Source organism: Canis lupus, chromosome 19 (assembly GCF_011100685.1).
Source record: "Canis lupus familiaris isolate Mischka breed German Shepherd chromosome 19, alternate assembly UU_Cfam_GSD_1.0, whole genome shotgun sequence".
Lineage (NCBI taxonomy): Eukaryota > Metazoa > Chordata > Mammalia > Carnivora > Canidae > Canis > Canis lupus.
Genome location: NC_049240.1, coordinates 2,442,425 through 2,449,430, shown reverse-complemented (window position 1 = coordinate 2,449,430; position 7,006 = coordinate 2,442,425). Strand labels below are relative to the sequence as shown.

General features: G+C 44.9%; 1 pseudogene; it reads right to left on the bottom strand.

The window, feature by feature from the left end:
* Positions 1–5,369: 5,369 nt before the first annotated feature.
* On the bottom strand, positions 5,370–6,675 carry LOC119877286 (annotated as a pseudogene).
* Between the last annotated feature and the right edge of the window lie 331 nt (positions 6,676–7,006).

Genomic DNA, 7,006 nt, shown 5'->3' with positions numbered 1-7,006 from the left:
TATGTTTTTGATACTTAATTTCTTGCTCTTAACTTTTTAAACTTATTTTGAACAGCATTTCCAATATTTTTGTATAAACTGCTTTATCTTTTGTCTACTATGCAAAATAGGCGGCAGAGATCAGTGATGTGGTAGACGCAGAATTACACAGCCAGACCCCATCATTCGTGATAGGTGGAGAACAGGCAGTGGCTGGCATACGTTCCAGTTGTACACCTTGCACTGGTGGTGAGCTGGGAGGACGCCAGAGAGGAATGTGCACTGGCTGGCATTTGAGAAGGATGGAGAAACTTGCAGCTGTGAGGATGAAAAGACTGGATGGCATTGCTAGGCTGATCTGACTCCATAGAAACGTGAGGAACAGCTGAGGGCAACGACAGGCTGTGGAAGCCAGGTGTGAGAGCCAGCAGACCTCTCTATGCACAGGAACTAGTTCTTGTCTCTTGCAGCAGGATGGCCGAGAAAACGGGACCAAACTCAGGACTTAATAGTCTGTTTGGATAAACTTCAAAGACAGTTGCCAATCAAGACAGTTCTGTTACGCAGAAGTCAGGGCACTTCTTGGGAAAACCCAAGACCCTGAGAAGTGAGGTGGATGAAGGCATCCAAGTGGATGCTGCTGAAGATGTTTACTCCACAGACCAAGGACTTTCTGAGCTTGAGATCGTAGCCTGCCCCAGTCTGGTAAGGGCACACGCTCCCGCCTGCCCCCAGGCTGGGTGACAGTGCAGAGCTCTCTCCTCAGCCAGTAGGTGCCCCCATTTAAGACTTGTCCTGTTTCCAGGCTACTCGGTCTTGAATTATCTATACTTTGGGTTGAAGAAAGCTCAGCTGGAGAGGGGCTGGGGCTGCAGAGAAAAATGGACTACCTCAGAGGAGCTGCAAGAATTGACCTGGAGGGAATGGGAGGAGCTAGAGGAGCACATGAAACAAGAATCAGGGTGAAGATAAGAGAGTCAGAACATAAATTAGGGGAAGATATAATGGTTCCCACATTGGCTCCTTGGGTTGCAGGATAAGAGCTATCTTAAATTAATAGAATGTAACACCCTGGTTGGGCCCCCAGGGGATGGTGTGAACTCACTACCAGGATGTCTCCTAGAAACATGGAGAAAGCAATGGCTAATTCTGAGCCAAGTTGAGATGCAAGCATATTATTGTGGAGGAAAGGAGTAAAAGATGAAGGAAGTGGGTATGCTGGAATGGATGGATTATCTGTGACTGGACAGTCCTCCAGATGATTCTGTTTCACAGCAATGGGCCCACCTGACAAACCATCTAAGCAAAGCCATACAGACATGTAACTGATGATGGGCACACGGGCCACTAAGTAGTTTGGTGGTGACTCTAGGCCACTAGTTCACACTGGAAACAGTCTGTTGCAGTTTAGTTTGCTGAGGGCATGGGTGAGAAGAGCCTGAACCAACAGTGGCCTAGTGGCAGTGCCTAATTGCCAGAAGTCAGGGGGGTCACAATTTCCATTAAGACTATGAAAGTGAGAGTGGTTAGCCATTGGAGGGTCTGACCTGCAGAGAGTCGGGGAGAAGGTTAACAAAGTAGATCACACTTGGAGTGAAGTTACTGGGTAGCCAGTAAGAGGACTCGAAGTTTGTACCATTAGACAGGATCAAGGATGGATAACATGGAGGCTGAAGGACGATCGTCCAATAAAAAATTGTCATCCGTTGCTCAGTTTACAAACCTGAGTCAGCACAATGCCTGGTAAACCTGGGTTTTGGAGGCAGCAGATATTTCACACCCAAGGATAATGTTCTGATCCATTTACCAGATGAGGCAAAAGGCTGCCTGTCGAGAATAGGGCCCACGGCAGGAAAGGGCTCCGAGGCAGATTGAGATCTCAGTGGAAGCCGCCCTGCTTTCTGGGTCATTAGATAAATGCTGTTGTATTAGAGATAACCATGGGGGGAAAGGTGTCCTGGGCATTTGTGGCAAGCTGCAGTAGGAGAGTCAAAAACCCCCTCCCTGGGGTTCTAGAGGACAGTCGTGTCATCCGCCCTTACGGGCTTACACACTCCTGGATGGACTCTGAATGGCGTGGACTCTGAAGCAGGTCTAGTTAGCACCACAGCGAAATGCCGCTGTGAGCAAGTGAATGCTCCTTGCTTTACGAGGCGGGTCAAACCAGCCATTCTAGAAAGATCAGTGGTTCAGTCTCAGCGGAATAGACCTACGTTCTGGGAGTGGGTTTGCCCTTCCATCATTTGCAGGGCCTCATCCAATGTCATCAGTACCTGAGTGCTTGTGGCACGTTCAGTTTACTGAGATAGGGCACCACGTAATCTGTCAGGTCGGGGAATCCTCTCTACAGCAAAGGAGGGGCAGGAATGGGCCTATGACTATGGGATCCAAGGGTGTCACGTACCGAGCCACCCAGAAGCACCTTCCCTGAGAATGTGTTGTCACGGTATGCTAAAGACACTGAGGATTTGGTATCATCCTTCAAGTCAGATACTCACTGAATCAAAGGTATTTCTGTTCCATTGTGTTCCCAATAGACAACCCCTGTGAGGTGCTTGGATAGTGTGCCATTTTTGACTTTTTATGTCCAGAGACCAAGAGGAGAGAAGAAATCCTTTGGGGCAGAGATCAGTGGCTCTTTGAATCAGGAGGAAGTAGGGCTGCTTTCACATGGTAGCAGGAATATGAGTGGAATCCAGATGATTCACTTGGGCTTCCTGGGTGTTCCTTTGCCCACTTGTGACCATAAGTGGATATTTTCAAACCACCCCAGCCTGTGAAGGAGATGAGGGTCTGGGTGAAGCCACTGAGACCAGTAGAGGTAGTAGTAGTAGGCAGCACCTAGGGTCTGCCCCGCTGCCAACTGCCTTAGCAGGACCAAGGCCCCCCCCCCCCCCGCCCCCCCCGCCCCCCGAGCAAGCATCCATCTGATGACCAAGCAACTGGTTTGGCTATTTTGGCTCGATGTGGCCCAACCATGACAAATAGCTATTAAGCTAATCCCTCTGTGCAGAGTCTAGGAGCTGACATTTAACATGGGGCAAATATATTTTTCTCCTCTTCATTTTGGTCATGGTTTGGCAAACTTTGCTGGAATATTGTAATGATGTGCGTGAGGGCGACTTTGTGAGTCACCTACAGGCTTCTGCTCATGCAGAATGTATTCCCCCATTTCATAACCCGAACAGACCATAGAGCATGCACACCTGCGCTTTACAGGATGATCCTGGTTACTTATTTTCCTAATGGGAACAATTCAAAGGATGGAACTTAATATATTCAATCCTTAATCATATTTTGTGGGATCACACAGCACAATGATAAATTAGACACATCGAGGCATTTTTAAATAAGAAATCAGAGTGGAAACAATATTATATAAAGGCCAGAATGTCTCTGATAAAGAATCTTTGTGGGAAGGCAAAATAATATGCAACCTGCAATATGTTGATTTTCCTGTACTGTGTTGAGAAACCTAGCCACACGGCCTGTCCAGACTCAATTCTTTCTCCTCCACTCAGGGCATCTGCAGGGCTCCTGGGTCCCATCCCGTCCCCCTCCCCGCCCCCTCCCCTGTGTGGTGACTTGCAAAATCCCTTAAGGCAGTTGGGGGTGGGGGGGCAATTGTAAGGCTCATCTTGTTTGTTTCTTATCTCTTAGGAATCACCATCCCCTTCATTAATTGATGTTCTGTGTCTTAAGGATTATTATTTCATGCATTTTGTCCTCCCTGTTGTCCCCCCCCCTTTTTTTTTTCAGCTGAGAGAGTAAATCTGGTTTCTGCTATTCCATTTGGACTGAAGTGCAGTAACTAATTCTGTAGAGCTGACTCTTCTTTGATCTATTATCTTCCATCCATGTTTATAAGGAGTCTTCTAGTATTCTTCTTTATCTCCCAAGGAAGAAAGGGACGGCAAAAATCTACTTGTATTTTTACCTATTCCTAACTCTGTTAACTTAGTTATGTTAGTAATCTTGCCATCAAACAATCTCGTCAGTGTAAGATAAGAGTAATTTATAAGAAGAGTAATTTATAAGATAAGAGTAATTTATACTACTAACTTTACGTTTAGGTGATGTAAGTTACAGAAATTATATTCATCGCAGGTTTAATATAAGTACGTGTTTTTACTTGTCAGGAGATATTGTGGCAACCAGTCATCTTTGTTATGGTTTTGTTCCCCCGCCCCCCCCCCCCCCCCCCCCCCCCCCGGAGATAATTCTAATGTGAAAAACTCTTCAGCAGCAGAGATTTTGCTTTCACAAATAGTTTAGTATAAGTCCTCCAGCATCTTTCCCTTATACGTCAAGGAAACTATTTTGCCCTCATCTAGTGAAAACAGACTACAGAGTTAAATACAAGTATATAGTCAGGTCCCAGTTACAAGTTGAGTTGATTCTTGAACATAGGCTTCACACAATGTGACCAGTGATACTACTACCAAGAACCTTGCTTCATATTACTCTTACGTTAAAGCCAGAGTTCCTAATTTCTGATTTTTTTTTTAAAGGTTGTTAGCTTAAATTAAATTTTAATAGAATAGCAGAGACATCCCTAATTCGATTCTGGAGAAGAAGCAAGAAACCACCTAAGAGCCAAAGTGAACAAAAATGATAAAGGACTTTATTTTGGGCTTTCACACACATGTGACCATGTGGAACTGAATACAAATTTATAAAGTAGATAAGTATGTAATATTCAGCAATTAGATCAAGTTACATGTAGAGTCTTTAGTGTTAATAATTATTTTTTAGGAAATATAATTATTAAGTCATTGTCAGATCTCTCAATTTCCTAGAGACTTCTAGTTAAAATTTCAAAGGACATTGTTCTACAACATAGCTCCATCGCTGAGTATCATTGTAGCAGAACAATTGATGGGATTGATTCTCTATCCAAGGCTTTAAATGTGAGTTTGTTCCCTCCCCACCCACACTCGCTCACACACACAAACATCACCAAGTAAATAGCCCAAGGTTTCCAAGAAACCCAGTGGGCATTTATACTTGCAGATCTAGTCCAAGATCTGAATACCCTGAACTTACTTGCAAAGAGCCATATATGTATGTTGTTAGGGTTAATACATGGAAAACTGTGTTTAGAATCTGTCAATTACCAGGATCTCCCTAATTTTGCACTATGAACCTGATTTCCTTAAATAAAGCATATGTGGTTAAGTATCTATCGTTAAGACTTAGGAAATATCTGGAATGCCATTAGATTTGCTGGAACCATTCAGTTAAGAAACTATAAAAACCTTAATTTAAGCTAGCTGTCTTAAAATTACACACCCCAAAAGATGACACCGGGAGTTTCATAAATGTCATTCTCTACCAGTGCTTTTGTGGCTTACGTTGATGGGTCACATAGCAGTTCCTTGCAGCCTTTTTCATTTTGGTCTTCTTTTGTATCAGGTAACTGGGTTTTCAGGGGTGTGGATCATGGTTGTATGATTCATAGTGGGAAAATATCCATCAATAAGGTCAAATTCATATAATGAAGCAGAGTGGGCCAAATTATCTCAATTTGAACATAAGCAAAATTCTCCCCAGTACAGTGATTACACCCAGCTCCAAATGGCAGGCAGGCAAGCTTTCTTCCTGATGCTGGATTGTCCCGTAAGTAGCAGTCAGTTCTGCCCATGAGCAAGTCGCTTTAGCTCCTTCAGCTGGAGGATCTAAATTGAAGGAGGCAGATCTTTGCAGACTGTCTCCTGTTCTTAATAACATTTTTCTTGAGGTGTTTTGTCTCTGGCCAAAAAGAAGCCCATTCAGGCACTCGTTCTTAAGGACGAGTGCTGTGCCGCCAAGAGCAGCCCAGTAAGCATGCCTGCTACTTCATCATCTGTCAAAGGACGCCCATCCTCGTAAGTAGAATCTAGTAAAGTTTGGAGAACGTCATCAATTTTTCCTGCTGACTCTCTGTGTTTCTGGATTGCTTTATAGAAAATATTCTTGATCTCTCAATGAGCTCTGTCCCTGTGTCTGAAACTAGGTAAAGGGAGCCAGCCGGGCAGCAGCCAGGCCACATGGCTAAAACCATCCAAATCTGCAAATAGTTGTGCTACTTTCTTTATTGAGTTGGCTTCTGATTTCCTTCCCAGGTAAACAATGGCTGGCTGTTAAAATTATGAGCTCAGAAAGAGCTTCAAACAGTTTTTTTTTTTTTTTTTCCTCCACTTTCTTTCTCCCCAACTTGGAAAGTTGTTTGTTTTTGTTTCTTTTGTTTCTTTTTCAATTATAGAAATGTGCTGTCCAACATGGGCTATGTTAAGGCCACCGTTTAACATTTTCTTCTGCTCCCCCCACCTCCCCCCCAAAAGAAAACTTGGATTAGCCATATCCTATGTGACTTCCTTTCCTTTCCTTTCCTTTTTTTTTTTTTTTTTTTTTAAAGAATTTATTTATTCATGGGAGACACAGAGAGACAGAGAGGCAGAGACACAGGCAGAGGGAGAAGCAGGCTCCATGCAGGGAGCCTGACGTGGGACTTGATCCCAGGTCTACTAGGATCAGGCCCTGGGCTGAAGGTGGCGCTAAACTGCTGAGCCATACGGGCTGCCCTGTGACTTCCTTTCCAAACACAGTTGTGAGACCACCGTAGACATCATCTGCATTCAGGTCCTCAATTTGACCATTAAAAAATAGTGCAGCAGCATCACTGCCCAGAAGGTAAGTAAATGCCTTGCCCACCATGGTGACTAAATACAGTCCACACTTCTCTTGCATTTCCTAAGAATTCAGCTGGACTTTCCCCAAATGCTGTGGCACGTCCAAGGAATAGAATTGGAGAGAAAACACATTGTGGACTTGCCATAGCCAGCGGGGGGGCAGGTGACTGAGTGGAGTAGGCCAAGCGTAACGGCACCTGCGATCGGCAGCCAGGATAGGCCCAGCACCACCCGCCTGCAGGAAGCCCGGCACCATCAGCACGGCCCCGCAGCGGGCACCACAGTTGGCGGGAGACATTAGAGGCCAAGGTCGCTGCTGGTCTTCCCAGTGGAGGCTGCCAGAGGAAACAGCAGAT